The sequence below is a fragment of the Mycteria americana genome, chromosome 4, assembly GCF_035582795.1.
Source record: "Mycteria americana isolate JAX WOST 10 ecotype Jacksonville Zoo and Gardens chromosome 4, USCA_MyAme_1.0, whole genome shotgun sequence".
Classification (NCBI taxonomy): domain Eukaryota; kingdom Metazoa; phylum Chordata; class Aves; order Ciconiiformes; family Ciconiidae; genus Mycteria; species Mycteria americana.
In genome coordinates, this window is record NC_134368.1 from 14129796 (window position 1) to 14155728 (window position 25933).

At 43.3% G+C, this 25933-nt stretch overlaps 1 long non-coding RNA gene across 1 annotated transcript; it reads left to right on the top strand.

Moving 5' to 3' along the window:
* LOC142408598 (uncharacterized) lies at nucleotides 1–25933 on the top strand. The gene is made up of 3 exons (XR_012775351.1): nucleotides 1–160; nucleotides 1811–1941; nucleotides 25798–25933. It is a non-coding gene; the product is annotated as an uncharacterized LOC142408598 (long non-coding RNA).

Genomic DNA, 25933 nt, shown 5'->3' on the forward strand with positions numbered 1-25933 from the left:
TTCATAGTTGTGGACTGCCAACGAGCGAGCACTGTCCATCTAGAAGAAAAATATTGCCTGCAATCGCTTTCAAGGGCTGAGGGAGGCAAATGTTTACTCACAGGCACAGCTTTTCTGACCGTGAATAGTCCCCCTGATTTCAAAGGGATTAAGCCTGGTAGTAAGTATTTGCAGAATCAATGCCTTAATCAGCATGCTTAAATGTTTATTTTTGCTCTCTCCAAACATGTTTGCAGGATGCTAAAGTAGTCTTATGATTTTACACATGCAGGTTAGCTCCTCTTTTGGAATTGCATTTCAATTTTAAAAAAGCTCAGGCAAGCAAAACCCACTGTTACGCTTACTCCAAGGTGTGTGTTATGATGGATGTAGTGGTCAGAATGCCACACAGACAAATACTTCAGTAGAAATGTGCAAATAATCAAATGACCAAGTTCCTAAACCTCATTAAATAGTGGGATCTAGAAACTGTGGGTTAGATTTATTGCTAGAATGAACAGACACTGTTCACTGACGTCAAAGGCTAAGGTAAAATTGAAAAAATCGAGTAGAAAACGGGGCTTTTACGGAAAGAAAATTGGCATTGATATCTTTTTTGCCTTCTTTTCCATCTCCTTCTCTTAACATGCAGGCAGCTCCTACTCTCTGTTTTTGCCCTGTGGTCTCGCTGTCATCTTTTCCTGTCTACACCCTTTTCATACTTCTGTGCAGCACTAGATCCAAGAAATTAGTTTTGCCTGCTACTACCAGATCTGTGGGGTTTTTTGAGTGCTCCTCTCTGCCAAAAATCAATTACAGAACTTTGTCTCTTCTTGTTTCCCTCTAACACTTAATCCTTTATAGATCACTAAGGAGTTTAGCCATGGAGGTGCTCACTTTCTCTCTTGTAAGAGGAAATGCCCTTGAAGGTGTCTTGGGCCCTTTCCAAGGAGCTCTGGGAAGATAAATAGCATGTCTGTGCTGTCCACATTGATCTGCTGCAAATTTTGCACCTACTTCTTATCTTCCCTCATCCACAAAGCCTGCCTGTCACTGTGCGCTTGCAAATTCAGTCTGGCACCTGATAGCTGGCTCTGCAGATGAGAAATTCAGATGTAGGTGATAGCTGGGTCCATACCTGAGCTCCACCTCTTTGTAAGCATGGGTGATGCCCCTGCACTCCAAAAAGATCTTGAGACCTCCATGCTGAAGATGTACTTTGTGTACAGCATCTGAATTATGAATGCAGTTTTATATTTTGGCAGTGTGATTAAAAACAGAGTCACTTTGTAGAGAACTGGTTTTCTAGAAAATGTTGCGAAGAAGGTAAAGTTATCCTACAGCAGTTGTATATTGCATGAACTTAATTACATCTTTGTCTATACACTGTAATAATTAAAATCTAATCCACAGTACAATCATACATGTTGCCATTGCTTTCAGTAATGTATGCACATAAGTAAGAGTACAGGGAGAAGCTGTAAGTATATATGATGAAGTTAATGAAGCCTTTGATAATACTTCACTTGGTATTTTCATAGTTGAGGTACATTTAGGTACTGATAAACATCATTTAATGTTAATAAATTACCATTAATAATTAAAAAATTGGAACTGCTTACTGGCAGCAGTTCAGTAGAAAAATATTTGAAAATTATAGAAGAAAAAAAAAGCACATGAGTCAACAATGTCATACTGCTGCACAAAAGTAAACATGCTATGAGGATGTCTTAGGAGGAGTGTTCCGTATAAATAAAACCAAGCAATCCTTCCACACTACCTAGCTTTTTGAAGGTCTGAACTGAAAAATTACTCATGTTCTTTTTTGTAGATCAATGAGAGCAAGAGTCCAAGGAAAAGCAATAAGATTGATTAATACCCTTCCCTGACTGTTCAGGACCAGAACCACTGAGATGCTGCAGAGAAACTCACTGTGCATATTTTTGGATCTACATCGTGTGCGTAAGTGTTGCACGTTCATAAATTAAGCAGGGAGTAGGATATTATTGACCTGGATGCCACTGAAAGCATTTACACTCAATTAAAAATAAAATTATCTCCCAGTTAACAAAGCAGCATATAACTTGCATAAACTGGGGCTGAAAATTTAAGGGTCTGCATAACAAGAGCATCTCTTAAAAAGAGATTATTTGTGGCAATATTGAAATAGTAAGGCATCTCTCTCCTGACCAAGATTGTCAGAAGCAGCAGCATGCAACAGAAGATTAGACTAGGAGCCAACAGACTGAGTTCAAATCCTTCTGTTCTTGATCTGCTCAGCAGTTGTGGGAAGGTCAGTGTATCTCTCTGTTCCCCTTCCCACTGTACTTCTTGGTTTCTCCTTTATGTGTGTTGACCTTTTTGCTACCTTTGACTTTTATCTCTTTGGAGCCAGACCATCTTTTCCTGTGTTTCCATAAAGTTTAGTACGATGCGTCTCTGGATCTTTGTGAGAGACTTTAGATGCTACCGCAAGAGTAATTTAGAAGGGAGGAAATTAATTTCTTTCTTAGGCAGAGAAATGATCCCAAATATACGTTAACATCTGAGACTTGCATTTTAACAAATGGTTCTTTGGTTCTGTGGCATCTACTTCAGCGTGCCATTGACTTCACAGTAAGTATCTGGGGACTGAAGCTATACATATGCTGCAGACAACTTTCCTTTGGCTGCAGACTACAGAAAGCTAGACTGGCATTAACAGCTGCCTGAAGCACAGGTTACAGTAAAGTATATCATGTTCATATCATCATTACATACCTTGGATTCCACTGTAAGCCTGAAGTCTGGGGGTGAGGAGAGCTCTTCAGACCATAAATACATTAGCTTGGCATGATGAACTATGCAGCTCTGTCCTTCAGCTAAGAGAAAAAGAATACTTTTGTTCCACAGACATATTCTTGAGACTGCTGAAGAGCAAATCAAGACGGGATTTTCTCGCTTATTACAGAAAACTTGGAGACGTTTCTGTCTGTCACAGACATTGCTGATATTCTTAATGCACCTATATATCTGAGGCAAGGTTAAGTGTAAATCTTCATTCATAATCAAACTTAGATAATTCATGAGTGTGCTTACAGCTAAGTGTGCAATAAAATACTTCATTATTATTCATTATGCAGTTTGTAGAGTGTTGGCAATTTTCTTAAAGGGAATAGGAGAGAGACTGTGGAAACAAGTGAGAGATAATTATTAGAAACCTAGGGAAAAGAGAATTGCGGCTTTTATGATGCTTGAAGACTGCGGAGAAGAAATGGACCAAAGGGACAGAGAATCAAGGATGAGGAAAAAAGAGGCATGCTGCTTTTACACGGAGAGGACTTTGCAGAAAAAGAAATGTTTCACTTTTCTTAATACTGAATCCTTCATAAGGCCAAAATGAACATGAGGCAAAAAATAAACCCAGAGGTAGAAATCCATCTGTCTGAGAACGGATCCAAGAGAATCTTTCTTTCATCAAAGTTCAATATGTAGTTGGGAGGTAAAGATTTTTTTAAAGAATACATATTTGAAACTAATTGTATCCACAACTACCAGGAGTAAGTTCAGCATAAACAGAAATGCTTCATTGCCTTCCCTAATACGGGAAAAAGAGCATGACACAACATCTCTGATTGAAAACAAGTTCTCTTTTTTCTCTCATTTGCTGTCAAAGTTTAACAAACTTACTTGCATTCATATCTCCCAAATTTTCTGATAGCTTTGTCACTTGCAGCCAAACCTTTCTGCCATGAAACACGGCATTGTCAGCTCATCCAAACAAGCTCTGAGCTGCACCATTTACTGTAGAAAAATTGAGATTAAATAAACAAATTCTGAATATAGGGCATTACGGTGTTTGTTTGTACTTGGAATATCATGGTTTTTGGATCTTACTGGAGAAATTGCCCCGCAGAGTGATTTCTGACCCTTGATTCAGCATGCTGCTTCTGCATCGTTCCCAATCCCTGTTAATCCTGGGCATAAAAACCACCCGAGGCTACTGTGAGCTGCTGCAGAGCACTACACTGTGGGTCAAAGGGACAGCCCTTTCCACCTTTCTTTATTGCCCTCTATCAAACAAATAACTTATAGATGTTAAAAACATTCAGAGTTAATAGAAGAGATGCTACTTCCACGTGCAAAGTGTTTTGCAGCAAATGGCACGGGGCTGTGCAGGTTTAACCTGTGTATTAGCTCATCAGCGTGCAGTTCCAGCAAGGCTAAGGACACGAGGCCCCTCTAGCAGGGCTTGCAAAAGCTAATCCACAAAATGTTTCTGCTAATTGCTTAATGTACTTGAACATGTGGAAATTAGAAAGTAGCTCAACTTTTTAATCTAATTGCTAAGTTGAGCTTTGTGTACTTCAACTGAAAGTAGCAGAGGGGACCATCCGCCTGAGCAACGTAGTTGTTGGACTGTTATATGGGATGAATAGGCAATTTAAAAATAGGTATTTATTTAGTGTATTTCTCTAATAGAGTATATTTAGTGTATTTCTTTTCTTTAATTCTCATTCTGTATTTCTCTCATATATCTATATATATATATGTACATGTTTCAATAATGTTTTAGTATGAGCATCTTGAGTGTATTTTTATACAAGTGCAGGAGCATTCATATTCATGGATTTGAATGTTTGAAAATAGGGAATACTAATGGAATTTATTTCTGTAAATACAAGTCATTTACAGAAAGTTCCTCTGTAAATGTTATCAGTTTGTGCTACTGTAACTATTACTATCAAATTAAGCATGTGCAATGCGGTAGCTCCTGGAGGCACTAGTCATAAATCAGGTCTGTGCTGCAAGAATATCAGTGGCTCTGGAAAAATGTGTTCTGCTGGGGGACGGGGGAGGACGCCAGAGATAGCTGCTTGCTCTTTCTGGTCGATTAGACATCCAGACCCCCACTAGTACAGCTGGCCTTGTCATATGCAACATGCCAACGCCAAACATGGCTGAGCATGGAGAGCTGTTCTTAACTCGTGAAGTGTGGTCCTAGTCCTGCAAGGGATCTGCGAGCGCAAGCTTTCTGAGCTGTACAAGAGTAGATGAGTAATGCCTAAGTCATCTAGTAGTAGACACGGAGCTGGATTAAACATCTAGGTGCCATGTGCAATTTTTAAATCTGTTGACAAATCTCTAAAATTTGAGCAGGAATTAAGGCATTAAAAATGGAAACCCTTTTATAAGCAAAAAAGAAGGCATCAACATAGTAGGAAATAGAGCTTTGAAAGTGACTGTGCCACATTGCTACCCGGAGCCCTGCCAAGGTAGCTGGTGGGGCTCAGGCTCAATGATCAGCCCGAGCACAGTGAAGATGAAACTACACAGTGAAGCCTCACGCACTTTCGTCGTGAGTTATCACTATGCTGCGGCATTACAACTGCAGACAAAAGTAGCCACCCTACAGTAAGTATAAGGCGAGTGAAGCAACGCAGTTACTGATGTAATGTTGGAAGTGCCAGCAGTGCCCGAGGTTTTCCTTTTGGTTTCTCTGTGCAGAATCTGGGTCTGAGAGATCCGGACATTGAATTCTGAAACTCCCCCTGTGATACTCACGTACGTCCCTAAACTGGAGATTTGCACACATTGAAACAAGTGTCTCTGCTTCACTGATCATTCTGTGGGAAAACATGCCTGATAAAAAAGTTTACTACCTTTTTTCCCCTCAGTTCCATCTGTTTTTACCAGATTCTGCAAAAGCAAATCCCCAAACACTATATTCCCTTGAAAACACTCTTTTTTCGTACTCAGACCTGAAATTTCTCCTCATAATCACTGTTTCCTGTATAAATATTCTATGAAGAATTAAATATCTTAAAAGTTGAAGCCGAGAAAGTCAATCTCCAAAACACTGACAGTTTTCGCAGCTGTTTTCGCAGCGTGAGCCTGCGTCCTTTCCGTGTTTACGAAAACGCACTTTATCCTGTTTTATTATGACTGAACTCCTGCAGATTGTCCGCTTCAGAGAAATACTGCCCCGTGACCTGGCAGGAGTCCCCACCGGCGATAACCCCGTCCCTGCCGAGGGCCCCGGCTAATCGCACCTCCCCACCCTGCCAGCCTTCCCCCCGCCTTCCCCGAGCCTCCTGCAAAACCCGCCCTGCGCAACCCTGACATCTGTATTTGCAATTTAACGGAGTTACTCTTAACAGCAGCTCATTTTCAATATCTCCTTACAGTTTTGCTCCAGTGAGAAGGTTGTTGCAGCTTTCCGTGGTTACTTTGTGTTAACTCAGAACTGTTCCTGTAAATACGTAAACTGAAAATACTCGGGTACAAACTCCCGTCTATGCAAAGCTGTGACCGGATTTGCAAAAATGTGTGGAAAAAAGATGAAAATTTTCAAGATGCCTTTAATGCTGCTCAAAATGAATCATCTATACATAAAAATTAAGAAAACTTAAAAAAGGCACATTAACATATATATAAAGAACAAGTGCATAACAATGATATAAAAACTAAGTCTCTACCCAGATCTAGAATATAATTACAGGCTCAATTTTCTGAGAGATGAAAGAGGCAATTTTTCAGAAATGTGGTTCTGTCTATCCCTCCAAGATACTGAATAAAACAATTTTTTTTTGGTCCTGCTACATTGTTCCTACTAATCAGGAAAATTCCTTTTTTTTTCATAATGTCTTTAGTAATACAATTGCTTCTTGGAGAATTATGGCAATAACAAGATATTTCAACCTCGATGACTAGGTAATACTAAAATACGGATATGGTACAGTAATTCAGATTATTGTAGGTATAATGAGCAATTTTTTCCTGACTTTTTAAAATTTTAACTCTTTTTTGGCTAAGGTTCTGTCTTCACCTAAAGGCCTACTAAATTTTTTGCTACTGCTGCCTTGAGCCTTGTGACTATGAGCCCAGTGTAAGGGATTTTATTCTGAAAGTGAATCTGAAGACAGTCACCTCATTTAAATTGTTTTCTTGAAGACTTTATGTACATCTTTTAAGTGTTAGTTTCCTCCCTCAAGAGCAAATGAGAGAGACAGACAGGATTTTATTCTTCAAATAAATGTAGGCAGTTCTCAGGGCTTGTCACTGAACTTATATTTTCCGGTGGATTTTCAGTCTTCTAGGTGCCCATTCTAGCTGTCCCCTCTTTCTGTGAACTAGTAGTATGGTGATCACTAGTATTTTAATTTGATTCTTGTATTTTATGCTGCAATTTGATTTACTTTTGTGATAGATATATCAAACAATGTGTCAGCCCAGGTTTTGCATAAAGCAGCAATCAGCCACTCTCAGGTTGGCATTAAATGGCTGTGTGGGCTGGGTTCCTGAAACCACCTGAGAAGTGTGCTGGTGCCTAGATATTTAAAACGTATTTATGTATAGCTCTGCTGAGTGTGACAAGGCTTATATGAACTAAATGACTAAGCGGTGTTTCAGAAGTGGCATAGATGCTGCCAGGTCTCAAGATGTAGTGTGACAGCATGCAAAGATACCCAAATGAGAGGCAAACAAGGTCATAACTAGAAAACAAGCCAGCTCTGGAACTGAATTAACCCACCAGCCTACCCTGGCTAATTGGCCCTGCTGAGAGTGAGTATGCTCATTAATCTGGGTGCAGCATCATCCTCATACCGACTTCAAGACCAAAGCTACTATTTTTGACAGGCAGATCGCTGTGATATGTAGACGTAGTAATTTGCACAGAGGCTCCTGACGCGGCACGGCACGGCAGGAGGGAACGGCGCCGCAGGTCCCTGTTGGCTTTGGGTGACATTGAGGCTCCTCAATGCCCACATTGCCTCAAACAGCAGAGGCACGCCTCGGTGGCGAGGTACGCCGGCCCCCGCAGGGGCCAAGACCTGTTGCTGGCAGATCCTGAGCTGATAAACTCCACCAAGACTGCTTGGCTTGGCTCCAGCCCTGACTGCAGGAGATCCAGGCAGGAGCAGGAGAGATGTGGGGCAAGGCGGTGGTGGCAGACGTCGGGGAGAGGCTCAGGGCCAGGAGGCAGCAGGAAGATGCAGGGGAGGGAGTGAAGACAGAGAGGAGATAGCGACAGAGCCTGCGTTTAAAAAGTGAAATTTTGGAGGCCTTTTGGAGCAATGAACATCCGTCGGTTAACCTCCAGGGGTGCCTGGTGGACTCACTGCAGAGACTAACGGGCTTCGTCTTCTCTGTTCATCAAAAGCCTAATCAAAACCAAGATTAGGTTCTTTTGAAAATCCATTCATGCTGCACTGGGATGGGGTTTTCTGCTCAGCACAAAAATATGCTTTGATAATTCATCTAATCAGATGGAGAAAGGCAGAAAGCAGTGAAAGCTGGGAGATAAAAGGGAAAGGAGAATCTGCTCCGGGGTAGGACTAATCTGACAGTCCATCAGTCCGTCTTTAAGCTGGGAGGAAAGGCTGTAATCTTAAGGCTATCCTGGTAGGGTACCCAAAGAAAGTGTCACACAGTTGGGGGCTGATTGTCACCTTGCCTTGCAGCTCTGCCTCTCCATTGCATGCTTTTTAAAATAAAGTATTCCTTCTAAAACACATCCTAATACATCAGTAAACAGTGTTGGAAACTTTCCAACATCATTTTATCCTGTTTTGGAAGCATATAGTAACCATCCAGCTACTATTAACACATATTAGTTTGGGGCTGCTTAGACTAAGGCAACTTTGTACTTCTTAATAGAGAACTTTTGAACTTAATATCCTTTTATTCATGGTATCAGGATAGAATTTGCATTACTTTTGGATATTAACTAAGTTCTTCACTCCTCTGAAGTCTATCTCTCTCTTGAATTTCACTATGGTGGTTGTAGGCTAACCTTTAAATCTGGGTTGCATCTGTGACCAAGACGATCCTCTGATGTACAATTCAGGTCACAACAGACTTGTTAGAAAGAATAAAAGTTGTTAGTGTCGCTCCAGCACGGCCTCTTGCTCTCATGGAAAATTGAGTTGTTAACTGTAAATTAGATTATTCCAATCTCTCTCTGTTCCTACAGTACCTGGTTTTATGCGATTTGGTTTTGCTTACTACTTCATCAGTTTCTTGCTTTGGGGTGTTTCTTTTTTGGGTTGCATGCACGTGCACATTGCATACAGAAGGAGCAATGGTAGTGAGTATTCTGCAGAAAAGATGCTGGTATGTGTTGGTGAGACAAATAGCAAGATGTTTGTTAGAAGAAATGGAGTCAGTACGTGTCCACAGCTAAATCTGCTCAAGCTGAAGTGCACGTATACAGTATAAAGGCAACACTTCCACTCTGGCCTTTGTATTCAAAGAATTGTCTGACAGTAGGCACGCGGCAAGAGTCAAACCACAGTGGAAACCTTGATGCTGGTCAGCTATCTAGTCTTGTTAGCTTCTTGGAGTACAGGTGGTTTTTTCAGCTTAAAATGATGATATTAATATAGATTCCTTGGCTTCATATTTCAACCAGCAAGAGAGCAATATATTTACCTTGAAAGAAGAAAAGATATTGGTTGGGAAAAATACTCACTGGAGAATCCTGGAAGAAGAAAACTCTTTTACTTCTTGTTCTGTTATTAAAAATAATGAAGCACGGCTCCCTTCCCTGCTCTGTCACAAAAAAATGAGTTCAGTTCTGATTTGAAGAGACTAGAATTTAGGCAGAACTTTCTCAGCTAATAGGTCCAGGTACCAGCAAAGGAAGTTCATGAGGCTTGAATGATTTTAGAATTGAATGGGTAATTTATATTGCATGTGCATGACTTATTCGCACTTCTGTTTAGCTCTGACATATTAAATAATCTTTTTTGGAAAGTATGATTAATGGAAGAGACATCAGACATCAGGCTTTTAAAAAGTCCTCCTGCAATGGAGCTACACCACAACTGTTTCCCCAAAATGGAAACTCAAGCTTTTCAACCAAAAGGAATCGAGTGTTAGATGTCTCAAAGATAGTCTGCTTTCACAGCTTTGCAAAACTTAGGTGGGAGGACAGACGAAAATGAGCACCCCTTGCAGAAAGCCAGATTACACTGTGAAAGCAAACGTGCGAGTGAGTACCAGGGAACTCACGCGAGGGAGGAGAGAGCTGCAGGAAATGCTTCAGTCACTGCCTGCACCTTGTTACACACGTAATAATCCAACCCAGCACACAAAGGCCTCTGAAATCAGCCTTCACCTGTTCTGTCATTCAAAAACTATTGACTTGTAAGACATGCCTTGATTCTTGCTCACAGGCCGATGAAGCCGAAGCGTCGGCTGGAGCACAGGCGTGTTACTCAGCCGTGTTCTGCACGCGCACGTCGAGTACCTGCTCTGCGAGGCAGGCACGAGCGCTTACAGGCTGCTCGGGGACCGGCAGCCTGCTGTGCAAACACAGCACGTCTCCTGCGTTTGCAGCCCTGTCTCCCCCTCCTTCATCATATTTTTCCCTGGGGTTGCAGCACTACCAGTGTCACTTAAGCCCAAATATTTGCTAGCTACAGAAAAATTATTTTAGAGCTCCAGGTGACACTGTAAGCAAACTGATGAGTTTCCTTCCAAAGTGGCTGGCCAGCAGTTTGCTGTTGAGAGAGAAAACGCCAGGCAGCGACTCCTCTTTTTAATCTGCTGTGCAGTTTCAAGAATTGAAGACTCCACTTTCTGTCCTCCACTGAAGAGATTCCTCCACAGCTCCCCGTCTCCCTCTTCCCTCCCGCAGCAGGAGCCGTCACTCTGCTCACCGGGTGCTCTGCCCCTTCCCTGCTGCCTTCAGCCCGAGGGACCAGCTTGGGTTTTGTCTCTGGCCCCCAGATATGAGCATACAGGGGATGTGACACACTTCCAGCACTTTTCAGACAATGTTAAAAGATGGTGACTAGGGCTCTGGTGAATTAACCGTAACCTGTGAGGAGTCAGCAGTTCAGGTGCAGTTACCTGGCCACGGGCACCTTGAGTTCTAGATTATATTGTGCAAGCTTGTCCCAGATATTACTTTGCCAATATGAAGGATAATCTGTGTTTCTTCATCAGGGTGCCCTTTGACACACACACAGTGCTGCTAATTCACACTATCTCAATGACTGTGATTGGCCCTGGAGCTGCTTTAAGAAGCTTCTCAGCCCTTGTGCAAGTTGTAGTCTTGTCCCTTTGATTTCTTGATTTCTACAGCCTGCTTCCAGGGAAATAAATATCAGTGAGGGTAACCACAGGAGATACACAGAACCCTTTTCCCTCCCCTTGAAGAGGGAGCTTCTTGGTTAAGAAGATACAGCAGAAATCCCATAGGACAGGGGACCTGGGAAGTCATCTCCTCCATGGCCCCATTACCCATCGAGTGCTAATCTGTGCACCTCCGCTTCTCTACCCCTGCAAAACCTGAAAAAGCAAGCATATGTGTGTGTTTCAGGGCAGAGAGATGCCAATGTGAAAAACCCCAGAAGCTTTAGATGGGAGAAGAGGTGGGCGAATGAATTACTGAACTGAAGGGGAGAAGGAAACCCAGAAGAGCAGGAGCTGATTCACACATAAATCAGTGGAGTCCACTATCACCCAGCCAGATTACTGAACGATCCATCCCGAACCTGGTCAGTTTCCAAATTCTACGTTGCAGATTCAGCTTATCTAATTAAACGTGCTTCATAGGCTTTGCTTCCCTGCACGCCTCCCCAGAGTTATTTTGCAAAAAATGTAGGAAAAAGAGGCAGCTACCATTCACACCACGAATCCTGATTCTGCTGTACTTGGGAGGGCTGTATAACCACCGGCCGATAATTAGTTAATAGATGCCTTTATTAAGTAGAATAGCCAAGTTTATATTCAAGACAAGGTATTTGTCATCTGTGTTTGAGACTTGGCTGCAGATGTCATGTAAGGCTGCAGTTATTTCTGGTTACTCCTTTCAGGGAACAGCTCCATGTCCTCTAAAGCCAGGCAGCAGCCCCGAAAGGCCGGGTGTACCTGGAAATTGTCTTAGCTTCTTTCTCATATACGCACCCCTCAACAGAAGATATTATCTGAATAGCTTGAGTCAAAATGGCTTTAAGAACAGGTCACAACAGCCTGTACAGATTCTGTAGGGGTCTTTTAGCATGAGTAAATGCTCTCACCTGCCTTGGGCTGTGCTCAGAAGCGTGTTAGAGTGGGAGCTCATGCACTATGGGGAACGCAGGAAATTTTTGACCTGACCGAGTGACAGTCCTTTTCCCAGAGTAGGGAGGGCTTTGGCAGACCTCTGTCCTGCATTAGCCAGCTGAGTCTGTGAGATGTATAATGGCTTGCTCCTTACAGTATCTTCAGCCCATGGACGTCTCTTGAACATCTCCTGTGTCTCCACCAGCAGCAACCTGCACAAAACTCCTCTTTTGCACTTCTGCATTGCCCCTTCACAGGCCCTCCAGAAATCGGGCTGGTCCAGTGTCTTCTGAGGAAAGAAATATTCCACAGTTATGTCCTGCCAGGGGAAGAAGTACGGTCTTTAAATATAAAAGCAGATTTATTACATGAGAAAAATGCATGGTGCATTTTGTCAGTATGTTTTTAATACTTTCTGATTTGGAGGGAAAATATTTTATTACAGCAGCAGTTGCCAAGTCAACTGCTGCGTCCCAGCCATCCCTGCGGAGCGGGCAGTGTGTCACCTGGATGTGGGCACAGAGGCTGAGCGGAATGATAGCTTTTTTTAATCACATATCACCAGTTTTAATATAGCCCAGGTTTTCAGCGGTTATTTACAGGCTGTTTTATGACCCCTGTGACATTACTCTGGATTTACTCCAGTTTTTAGTAGACAAGAGCTCGCATGTTTCACTATTTTGTTATTCTCAACCAAAAGGCCTGAAAAGGCACTGAGGGTGGACTCCCAGATTACTGCGGCACAGCCTGTGCAAACCAGTGGTGGGAGAAGCCTGGTCATCCCTTCCTCATTGCCATGGAAAGAAGTCCTGGTCAGTTGGTCACTGTATCCACTCTCAGGTTTCAGGATGTATTCACCAGGATTTCTGGTACAACCACAACCAGGTGAAGTGCTTAAGGACTTTTTAAAGTCCTATGCCGTAGTAGAAGAGCTTGGCTGGTATACCTATTACCAGTTAATCTTTGAGTTGCAATTTATAGCAGTAGGCGCAGGGATTTGCTGTTGTTTTACTGTCTGCCTTCTTATTTATGACCTTGTCCTCATGCTCCGCACTACAAATTAACTCTAACTCTTCTATTTATCAGCATGAAACAGTCTTAAAGATTTCTGTTCTACTTTCTGTTACCACAACCTGGCTCTGCAAGAAGAAACCTCTTCCATTCCTGGGGGACTACAGGGTGTAAGTCCTGGGCCCTCCTGGGAGCTCCCCAAGTATCCATCTTTAGGAGTTTTTCACCTTAGTATCCTTGCTTTGTTATTTCTTAACATATGCATAGTAGGTGCATCGTTGCCTCACCACTGCTTCTGTGCTCATGTGTCTGCTGGCAGCAGCTGACCTGGAGCAGGTGAACTTGGCCCAGAGGAATGAGACACGGCAGTCCCTTTCCTCTGAGCTGGGAGCATGGAGTGACAAGGACGGTATGTCCTACTAAGCACTCATCAGCCACTGTAGTTGTGCTACCCCTCTTCTTGTGTTTGATGGGATAGCAGCAGCAGCAACAACGATGATGTGTTTTTAAGGTGTCTGTCACTTGACTGTGGCTGAACTGAGGACAGAAATGCAGTGTGATCGGTGTCACTTATGGCTCTTATTAGGATACTACTGTCATGCTACCAGTAAACCATTCCCCCACTCTCCTGAGGCTTCAGTTTACTAAGACCAGCATCTATAAGCATGAGTATATAATTCTTCCCCCTCTTATATAGAGGGGAAGAATTAAATTACTTCTCCTTTTGCTTTGAAAAAAAAACCCCAGACTGTTTTCTTAAACTCAATAACAAAAAAAGCACTAAGAATGAGGAACATCAAGTCCGGTCTCCTCGGCTTCTCTGAAAATCTCTTATGCATGAAGCAGGAGAATAAACTGAGAATTTGTTTTTATCCAACTTCTTTTAGCACTTAAATTTGCACAGTATATATTGGTCTGTAGTGAATGTGCTTGCTTATTACTGGGTATCTCCTTTCCCCCCACATATTATAGAAAGCAATACTATAAGCAGTAAAAGCATAGCACAACTTAGTCCTATCTGCTACTGGAGAAAAACAGTTATCCTTGCCCCTAGAGTACAAGCTTTATCCTGGGGCTGGGATAAGTGGGCTTGAGAGAGCCCTGTGAGAGGAGGAGAAGAATACAGAAAACAGCTCTTGGGCTGTATCAGTATCAGACCTGCTAGTACCCAAGTTTGTTTAATATTCTATTCTTTTTTTTTATAGCAAGCACAGATTTTTTTTAAATTCACACAAATAGGGGGATTGTAGATAGTGGGCTCCATGTGGGAAAATAATCAGCTATTGCTCAAAGTAGGCATGATTATGCACTGTTCCAGCAGGTACCTGTTTGGAAAAAAAAAAGTATGTGCAAGTGCATATACCCCAAAAGCATGAGTGTAGAGTCTGGGAATTAGGGCAAGAAGAGAAGGAGATCACGGATGGCTGGCCTTTCTGGCTGTAACAGTCACTTTAAGTCCCAGTTTCTCATTAATTGACAAAAGGGAGGAGAGCTTGAGGAAGAAGTTGAAGTATCCCATGAAGGTGTTGAGGGGCATAGCATCCAAACAAGTCCTCTGTTCTGTAGTGGTGGGGGCAGCTTCTGGTTTGGGCTGGGAAAGAAACAGTGGGTTGGCCCATGGGATGGCTGAGCAGAGAGTAGGGCTGCTGAACAGGGAAGAGACTCTTCCCCTTTCTGATTAATTTTAACATTCTGCTGTGAATATTAGAAAGTACATTTGCAACAGATGTTTCATGGGGAGAAACCTCTTTAATCCCTTCCTTCAGCCTAAATAGCTTTACAAAATCCTCCCCAGGGCTTTGATAACCCAGTAAAAATAACAGCTGAGCTACAGATGATCACTAATCTTGCTGTATGCGTTCGATCACAAAATGGACGGCCAGTAATTTCTCACATGTAAGGGGGTTTTGCTTAGATATGGCATAAGTTGCACTTTAAAATCTCCTGGTACAAATTAGGAAATTATAAGATTGACTATGTGCTTGGGTCATCAAACATCAATCACACAGCAAGATGAATATAGGATCTACCAGGATAAAGTATTTCAGGACTGGCGTAAGACTGAGTTAATGTGATTTAACAAGCAAAATATTACTCTGTAAGAATAGAAAAAAAACTACGTCTGCATCTCAAATTGTATATTCATACTGGGATCTATTTTGAATGAATGCCTCAAATCACTGGAAGCGAGAAGGTCAGAGTTAGACCAGCACTGAGCAGTTCAGAAAATCCCAGCCCTGAAAACGGTTAAAAGACATGTAAGCAACTAGAGACATATAATGAGAGATAGTATTAACTTTTTTTACTTATCTTGCCATACTGCCTGGAGGCCTAGGTCAGGAATTTGAACCTCCTTTGGGCTGGGCAATATGCATAAATTAGGGCAGACCTCTTTAAATTAATACAAAATACTGTGTTAAGAGACTGCTACATATTAAGAAATATGGTTTCTTTGTGCCTCCTCTTATGCCTCTGCCATTCAGAACTAGTAACACCTTAAACAGAGATTTTTTAGATGCAAAATCAGCAGCAGCACAAGGTCTGCCAAGAACCAGGTACAGATTAAACCACTGGCTTTAGGCTCCGCAGCTTCTGGAGTCATATGGCTACACCAGCATCTCAATTGTTTCTAAACTTAGATTATTTTTAAAAAGGAAGTTCAGCTTTGCCCTTTATTGCATTGAGCTTTGCTGCTCTATGTAGGTCAGTGGCCAGCCTGTTGGAGCAGATAGTCCTTGATCTTGCAGAAGCCGATCTGGAAAGAAAACAAAGGCTCAAGACTTTGTTGGAGGGATCTTGTTAAGTGGAGCCAAAACCTGTTGGCACACCTATTAATTATAATTTTAATTCCTGGGCTTTTAGAAGGCCAAAGTCAGATATGTGTCTTCTAACACTACCTGTCTTTTGCAGAATCTCTCACTTATCTTGAGGCCCTACTCTGTACGTCCTGAAGGGTTTGCTTTCGGGATTTTCCAGGGTGGACTGGGAAGACAGAGTCCGATCCCGTCTGGCACGTCAGGCTGGAGCTGATTGCAGGTCACCAAGGCCACCGCCTTCTGTCCTTTGGCTACTGGCTGTGCATAGCACTTCTTAACCTGTGGCCTATGAAAATGAATACATTTGTTTTTATTTACACAACAATAAAGGGGTTTGATCCTTCTTGCACAGAAAGTATAACTGCTGTCTTGGTTTAATGCCCTGAAAGGCGGTCCTCCCCATCCCCATCTCATCCCCACACTCTCTAGAAGAGTCCTTTTTTTTTCCCTCAGCATCTTCTGCTGTCTTCCTGGGTGCTGCAGTGATTCCTAGCCCAGCTGCAGACTGTTCCTGGGGCAGAGGCAGATAAGCCCTGGATGACATGTAGGAGAGCGTGGAGGGGAGAAAAGGGGTAGACAGATGATGACAAGATAGATGATGACAGATAGATGATGACAAGGGTGAGGCAGAATCTCTTTGGGGAAGGAGCAGGGCTCAGGGCATGGGCGATTCAGATATTTGAGGGACAAAAACAAAGCTAAAATGATTTTTCTAAGTACTGCAGTGCTTCTCAGAAGGTCAGGGACATCAGTACAATGTAGACGTACTCTGTAGATGATTTAAAACTTGCAGCATCCATTGCAATAGGGTATTGTAGACTGAGGCACTATCACCAGCGAAGGAGCACATGAGAAAGGGTCTAAAAGAAAAGTGGACGTGGTGTCTGCATCTTACGTCGAGGCGATGCAGCAAAAAAGTATTTCCTTATCATTCACAATTTCAGCTATAAATATAGCCATAGGAATCTATTTTCTTTCTTTTATGCTGCTTCTCCCACTGTCTTGATCTTTTCTTTTCCTCTGTAAGCTCAATCTATTGTTCTCACTTGAGATCCAGAGCTGATGGCTTGTTTGTTTTCATTGTCAAGTATTGCTTTCTGTTTCATTGCGGTTATCCTTCACTTGTACTTTGAAACAAAGGCACTGTGTAAATAGAGGACAAATGATATCCTATAACAAAGCATCTAAGGCTCTTTTGTGTGTTATCATGAATCGTCTTCTATCACCCCATATTGTTGACCAGTTGTGAAACGTAGTACTCTTTGCTATCAACTGGAATTGGGGACCCAGCACTTCTTCCAAATCACTTTGACGGCTTTTTCCAAGCAAGAATCTTAATCTTCACATCTTTCTGCCAAGGTCCACGTCTTGTTTGATGACCATATATCAGCATTCCTCTAGTCTGGCAGGAGGAGGTCCCCAAGTATAGCTAACATCTGATGCCGTTTGAAGAGGTTGTGTGGTTATAGTGTGACACTTACCAGGTCTGTGTGTTCTCCATTTCTTCTTATATTCTTTTTTAGCTGTGTTTCAGTACAATGTACATTTTCAGAGATCAAAATAAAAATTTCAAGGGGAGGTGCGTATTTATTGCAAAAGATCTAGACACATTAGCCCTCCCCAGGCAGTACAAAACACAATTTTCTGGTTTATTTTTAGAATGCTATATGAAGCCCAGGTCTTTTAAAAAAATTGTAAAAGAAATACAGTAATAGGCACCACAGGACAGTAAATACACTAATAATTGATTTATATTTATTTGAAGATGATTCTTTTAAAGAACAGGTAGATTTTAAAAATGGCAGAGGTGACACCACCAGTTACAGAGCCCAGCAGCTAGTAGCCACTGCTAAACCCTTTGGTTTAAAGATGACCTCCTTGAGTTACAGAGAAGTCTGTGGACAGGACAGCATGCAGCACTGCTGGGTCTTGGTCCACGCATGGCCCAGTTCATAGCAGGCTCTGGACATCATCTCACAAGGCAGCAGCCTTCCAGCATGTCTTGTACTGCTCTGTATGAGATGGCTCTGCCTGCACCGATTCCTTCTACAGAAAGCATTTCCAAGCATACGTATCGGATGTTTTCATCTCTGAGAGGCAAAGTACTAAAGTGGCCAAAATTAAGCTTTACAATAGTAGAAACCTATGTAAAGCTACCTCCTCTTCCTATTGTCTTGTCCAGACTCTCAAGACCTCGTCTGTGAGGTGGATGGCAGGGGTGATACTTGTCTCCCCTTCCCATTCAGGGGTTAGCAGCCTCGCTCAGTATTTTCTGAAGCACAGTTATCACTACCTGCACGCTGCTGTCAGCAACCACGTTCCTGATACCCCAGAAAGCTGATCCAGAGATCCCCTGGATCTCTCTAACAAGCCTTCCCCCAGCTTTCCTAACTGCACGAAACGCTCCTGTGGAGGAGAACTTAATCCAAAAGTGAGATTGCAGGAGGAGACCCAAATGGACCCTGGGCTTGCTTGGTGTATGGCAGCATCACACTCATTATCCCAAAAGAATTATTAAACAGATATTTAAAGCTGTTGAACTGTCTCTTGAAGAGCCATCCTTTCCTAATCAAAGGTATCAGGAAAATAAAAGTATTTGTCCTTCTACATTCAGTAGTGCTGAGCTCTGCAGAGGACAGGCTGCCACAGAGAGATCTTTAGCTCATGCTTCTGTAGACAAAATTGCACAGAAAGAAAGTTAACATTTCTTCATTTTTATTGCTCTGAAACTGGGAGCAGTGCAAAACCAAACCTAAAGCATAGCTTTGTTTTATCTGAACCCTGCTGCAAACCAGTCCATTAATAAAGTAATTGGGCATAGCCTGAGCAAATTGGAAGCAAACATTGCTTATATTCAGCTCCTAATGTGCTCATTCTCTGAGGGCTGAAAGACTGAGCTGCCATGCAGCAGTGCGAGACTGGCTAGAAAGGACTACGTTGTGCTGGCTGAACTGCGAGCCAACATAGCAGCCTCCTCTGTCAAGAGGAGGACAGTTCTTTTGCTTGATTTTTGGGGACTTAGCAGGAGAGAAATGCTTTGGTTTGTTATTTACAAAACAAGCCACAGAGCAGCTTTCTGCTGAAAGGCTCCTTCATATTCAGGCAGGAAGAAAACAGGAAGGAAAAGAAGGAGGAAAACGTGGACAGCAGGGTAAAACAAGGATACAGCTCAAAATCAGCTGGGGGAAAGTGTCCTTTCCTGCGGCTCTGCCTCGCCCCACTACGCTGCCTTGGCTTTATCCTGCCCTTTGTTGTCTTCCCTGCCTCTCCAGCTCGCGGGGTTGAGACGATGTGCCTGCAGCGTCTGTTAGCAAGGGCAGGCTGGCAGCGAGGAGCTCTGCTGCCTCGTGACGTGAGAAAGCCGACAGAGTCTTCCTATCGAGAGACCGGTAGGGCAGTAGCTGGGTTTGCAGGAATTGCACTTGTCCCTGCCAAAATCCTTCTGCCTCTGGCATGATGGCTGGGAATGATACCAGCCTAAGGTGTGTGGCTTTCAGTAAGGTGGCACGTGGCTGGGCACCCAGCTCCATGTTCAGACCACGTATTCTGCAGTAGCAAAATCAAGCAGTTAGCTCTGGAAGATGTTTTCCAGCACCTTAAAAGTGCAGCTCTGGGCTTTCCCTTTCTCCCAGCCCTGGCCCCCGGCTGAGCCCCAAGCAAGGCACGTGCCTTTGCCTCTGACTGCAGAGCCCTCAGAGGGCAAACCTAGCATCATCCCTGATTTACTTGAGATCTATTATTTACTGTAGATCCTTCCCAGCTCCCCTACAGCTGCAGCTCTGTGCTTTCTCTTTCTCCCAGCTGTTTCATTTGGGAAGTCAGTGATAGGGAAGAAGAGCTTATTTTTGTCATGGGAGATTGAATATTCATTTCAGACAGACCTCTTAGTACCTGCAGAAAGAGCAGCAGAGGGCACAGGGTCTTTGGCCTTTTACTTGTTCTGCAGGTTTTACTGTTCAGCCTTTTAAACCTATTAACTTACACTGATGGATATGAAATCTCATGGAGAGTATGGGGGCACTGAGCTAGCTGAGGTCAGCACAGGTGAGGAAGTTAATTCAGAAACACAAAATTGACTTTTGTGATGTATCGGTGGCTTCCAGAACATCTTCATCCAAAACTACTTGGCGAAAGTGTCTCAGACTTAAATTACAGAGTAGGGTTTGGGAATGAGGCGGAAGAAGGGAGCTATAATCACTATAACAAGGATTTAGAAGCACTAAGGGAAAACAAATATTTGAACATTAAAATGCTTCCAAAGCAAACCCACAATCTCGGGATTTCAAGCCTTCATTTTAGGTAGAAAGGCTAAAATGTGGCAGTGACCTGGTTGGTTCAGTCTCTCTGTGCTTGTACTTACATCCTAGAGGGGAAGTTCCTGGCTCTCGCAGCACTTCTCTGCTCAGCTTTCTTATCCATTTCTTTTCAGGAACCTTTTGTTCTTTCTGAACGCAATAGTCAATAGCTACCTAATACTTCAGAGACCTACTTCTGCTTGTCATAAAACAAAAGAAAATGTTATTGGCAATTGCATCTAAATAGAAAGCTATAAAATCATAAGGAAAAAAAATCAGTACATTTATTTGGATATAATGGAAAGGTTTACTAGGCAAAATCAAACCTATTTATAGAATATTCTGGTGCGTAGTCCTGCAGCATAATATGGTGTATGCACCTATTGATCACCTGCTGGAGAGTAGCAGAGCTGTGCCCTTAAGAAATGAAGTTTTCTCTCCCTTCAGACCATAAGCAGCTGTGACCCAGAGGTTTTCAGGTTGGTACAGGAGTAAAAAAAAAATTATTGACTAGGAAGGAAAAAGAAAGGAATGAGTCCGGGGAAGAAAATGGCCTGAAAAAGCTGTACAAAAGCATAGTCAATTAGCTGCTGGAATGACTAATTTCCAGGTGGGTGGATCTGAGCAGACTGCAGAAACCTGTGTTAAGCCCCAAGGCTCTGCTCCTAGCACATGGGAAAGGTATCTCAGAAAGGGACCCAAAAGCGAGGGTCCGTCTGTCGGGGAGCTGCATGCACGCAGGCGGCAGGTGATGTCCCAGAGGACACAGGGCAAGCTCCGAACCTCACCTGGGCTGCAGCCGTGAACCCTCTTTAGCAAAACAGAGATCTCGATCCTTCCTTCCAGGTATCTGAGCAGGAGTCAGCTTTTTTTTTCATTTAAGAGCTTCGCTGAGCACTGCTGAGTGGTTAGGGTGGGGGAGACTTTCACTGTGCTGGTGGTGGGCTGAGCATGACCTGCCATCTTACAGGGCAGGAGGAGGAGGAGGAGGAGGAGATGCTCCCTCTCCTCCTCTGCTGAAACCTTTTCAGCCTGTTGCAGAGAACATGGCCCAAGAGAGAGGACCAGAGCAGTGACCACAGCTCTACCATTTCATGGCTTGGGAACTCGCCTGGCAAAGAGTATCTTTTCGGTTATGCCGGCTGTGTATTTTGTTTTAAATAGTTATTGACTAAAATACAAAATCTGCCCTTATAGCGTAGCTGGGACACAAACACCTGCACTGCCGCCTATATACTCCATCTACCCGGCTACAGAGATGTGCTACTTCTCATGCGCCCTTTTTCAGGCTTCCTCGGCCTCACCGGTCTCTGGCGCGATGGAGGGAGCAGGCGGCAGGTACCCTGGGCCTCCTGCTGCCCCGGCTCCTGCTATGTAGTGCGCTCAGCTGCCGTGCCTGGGTTTCAGCCAAGGAAAGGTTTGAACGCAATTTCCCAGCTCCTACAGGAGCGTTTCACAGTGTGACTGTGGCATAAAAGATAGGTAACATCTCCTCCTCCTCCTCCTCTACCCACCTCTTACAAGGAAACCAGCAGCTAAAATGTATTTTGTAAAGAGCTTGATCTTGGCACTGTAGGTCAAGTGTTGAAGGTGCACATTGCTAGCGTGGGATGCTCGGAGGGCTTGGGGAGAGAAATGTCCAGTTTCCAGCCCCAAACTGGATTTACTGGGGAGATAAACACTATGCTTGACTGGGTGAATTATTTTTTTTCCGTGAGCCCCAGTGAACTTGAAGGTAAAATAATGAGGAACCTTCCCAAGTAAAACCACAAAGTAAGTGACCACAAGTGACTTCTTGTAAGGGTTAGGTAACATTATGCCTCTTTTCTCCTGTATATACGCTCAAAAATAAGATTTCAATACGTCATTTTAAAAACTGAAGAGCCTTGACAGTACCCCACCAAATTTCAAAATGGCAACTGTAAATACTGGAGTATCTTAATCTATAGAAGGTATCTACTGTTAATACAAATTTGTATTTCTTCTGTATAGGACAACAAAAGTACCTATTGGCTGGTTTGCCACTTAGCTGACTTTCTGACCTCTGCATTTAAGCCTTGCCTAATTTGAAACTCATCACAGATGATGATTTCCCATATTGTCATTTGCTAGTAATATCTTTTCCCATATCTTTTATTTTCTGTTAACCAAACTAAGTCAAACATGTGCTGTCCACAACTGTTAGCTCATATTTGCTGAGCTGCTCTTTATGGTGTCTTTTCCTTTCTCTTACAGCTGCCTATACTGTTTCTTAAATTATCTTGTCCTACATAATACATTTAAGCCTAAGAGCTGAGATTAAATGGTAGGTATAAAATCAGGTCTAGCATCTCTGCAGCTTGAACCTTGAATGACAAAAGTTTACCTAGGGAAGGAAATACACAGTATATTCTGGGTAACCTGTGGGTTCATAGTGAAAATTAATAATACTGGGGAAGAAAATTAATGGATTGAAAGATATTAAAGTGATTCTGCTCAAATGCTTTTAGGTTAAATAATATATTCTGAAAAGTCACTTTTGTTTTATGGTAAGGTGGGAGCTATATGTTAATTTCTTTTATTCCTGGATCCTTTTCTCTCTGAGGTGTCATCAGTTGAATTTTCAGTACTACATTGAAATGAATATTCATCACTGAGTTACAGCTTTTGAAAGATCTGCAGGGAAAAATTAAAAAAAAAAGACCCTTTTCTTCTCCTTCTTTCTGCATCGCTGAACAGGCACGGCTCCCTCTGGTTAGCAAAGCAGCACACAGCACCCGTGTGCTCCTGGGCATGGTCTTTGGGCTCTCCACGTGTCCCCGCGGGTACCGGTGGGACCAGGTGGCCTAACGAGAGTTAAACACAAAAGTAAGAGCTTGCAGGATTGGGGCCTGCAGGAGCAATGGGGAAAATAATATCTCACTCCTTTCGTAGCACGCTTGAGCTGGTGGCAAGAGGGATAGCTCAGGTACGCCTTCACGGGATCGAGGGTGCTTGAGCTCATCACAGTTGGTTGGTACCCATTTTGGGAGGTGGAGCGGTTACAAAGCAGCTTCGTGCTGCTGTGAGCAGAAGTGCAGATAAGCAGAGTAAAACAAGTCTTCAAATGCCCTACGAGCACAGATAAAACCTGCACAAAATCAGGAAAATGGGCAAAATGGCATTAGAGAGTGAGTGAAATTGCATGGGTGTCGGACACTGAGGGCAGGAAGTTTAGGAAATAAGAGTGAAATATGAGGTAAATTGCAGTATTGCTTACGATGATATACAGCTCTCGCTGCTGAACAGCGTGGTTTAAAAATCTGATAGATAAAATAAGGTGAATCTCTCGGCTGACAAGACAGGAGCTTTTCACCAATACGCTTTTTAAAAGAAGTGTTTTAAAAGCAATCTCAATGCCGTGTAGAACAATACTACAATAAATTGCGCAAGGGATTTGCAATTTACAAACAAGAGGAAACAACTTTCACGAGGGTGAAATTGGGATGCTGCAGCTAAACCCTACCGAAAGCCCAAGAGATGGAGCCTCTGCGTGGCTCTCGGCTCCTGCTGCTTCCACTGCGATGGGTGAAATGCTCTCGATGGCACATACAGTGTTTGTTTAGAGAGAAGATTGCCATGATATTAAGAACACTTTGACTTTTTTTTAATCTTAACACAAATTCTTAACACAATAATGATACATGGAATTTTGGGCTCAGTGGGTAATAAAAAGGCTGCATTTAGTGCCACACAGTGGTAAAAAAAATAATTTCAGTGAGGATGGATATTATGAAGCAATGCAGAGGAAACCTTTCAGATGCTAATGCTAAACTTGGAAAAGGAAAAATACATTTCAAAAAAATTAGGATACACCAATCAAGTGGTGACAGGTATCACCTAAATTTCCTCACCCGAGGGTGGTTTATACCACTAGCTAGCTAGATATGCAATATATGAAATTTACCTCTGTAATTTATAACCAACATCCTTTGCAATAAGGAGAGTGCTTTGCTCATTTATAGCCTTGACAAAATAGTGAGGGATGTGATACTGGAATCTGCCAGCCCTTGCAGGTGATGAGCTGCACAGCAGTCATCGGGCAGGGACATATGGGCTTAGAGCTGTAAAGGTATCTATCTCAAACAACTGAAATATGGAGTAGTCTCTGAAAAAAAGGCTAATTTGGGATTCCTGTATTGGGAAGACTTTTGCGCATTTTCATAATTAGTAGTTTTCTTGCTCAGGTAGTGCAGAGAAATATTAGTGTTGCCAATAAAGCAAGTAACGTTACTTCTGCAAGTGTAGTATGTGTGGTGCAATTCATTTCCGGCCATCCAGGAACTCAGCAACCCTCTGTGTGTTGTTCTGCATGATTTTGTGTCACACTGTCATGTCACAAGGATTTGGGGACAGAAGGCAGAGCCCTGCTCAAAGGGGTCTGTTGCATGAGCTCAGTCTCTAGCAGCTGGAACGGTGACACACCATTGCTGTCCCTGTCGGCAGGGGACAGGCACGCTCACGCACGCAGGCAAACACACATCCGCAGGCTTTCTGTTTCTCGAGCAGTCTCTTGCTCACAGATACCAGTTTATGAAGTCTGTTAGAGAATGAGGAATAACTGATCATTAGTTTTTTGTTGTATGTCTACGCTAAACTGGGAATCTGTTCTCAGCAAGGTGCCAGGGAGAAGGCGTGAATGTGGGCGACGCTCGCTAGTTTTTGGTTGCATATTAAGTAGGGTCTCTGTCTGATTTAACCGTGACCACAGGCTAACAACACCCGTTGCAGCGCCGTTTGCAGCTGCACCAGCAAGCTGCTTCCACTCGTAGCAGTCGTGGCTCTAACGCTTCTGGGGTGGGGGGACCCCTGTGCGGGTATCTGTGCCAGGGACGGTGCTGGTGTGTACACCAGCCACACGTAGCGTGAGGGGGACAGGAGGCTCTGACATCTTACCGGGCTTAGACAGCTCTGGGAGGGACAGAGCAACGATCACCGAGGGAAGCCCGGCCCTTGCATCGTGGTTGCTTGATCTGACCCAACGGCGGCGGGGCAGAGAAGAGCAGAGCCTTTCCTGAAGCAGCCAGCAGTCACAGCCATTAAAAGGTGTTGGGACACTGAGCCCTTGGTATTAGGAATAAAGTTTTAAGTAGTATTTAGTCAGTACAGCCAAACTAAGGAACAAAATGCATGCCTAGATGAAAGGACAGCTGTAACGCTTAACACAGGCTGAAATAATCAAATAGGCCCCAAAAGATGAAAATTCATCTTGAAAAAGCATACTTAAACATATGTATGCTTATAGACAGTTATGAATGGGTCAAACCTGTGGCTTAAATTTAGATTTGGGAAACACAGCGAATCTAAGTTCTTGGTCCAGGTCCAGGTATGCGACTTGACCAGTTAGGTCATTGTACCAGGCTTCAACAGGAAGAGGAAAATGTTTCTGCAGTTAAAGCAGCGCTTCGCAGCTACAGAGCTCTTGTTCCTACATTTGCTGGGCAGCGCGGTCTCCAGCCGGAGCTGCAACACTGCGCAAAAGCATTGTGCAGCTGCACAGGGAGTTGCAGTGCCTCTACCTGCACAGCACATTTGCACGTGCAGTAGGACAGGGAATGACTTGACTCTTGGCATAAGATGGGAATAGCACCAAGCAGGACTGTTCTGAAGATAAAAGAACTGAAATTGCTTTATTTTTGCAGTTTGCACTGGGATGCGAACCTGCAAAGTGCTCCAAAATACCACTTGGTTCAGTCTTGCTCCAGCTGCAGCGTCACAGCTGATGTCTGTTGCCTGCTCCGCCGAAAGCAAACTCTTCTACTTCTCCGCATGGGTGTT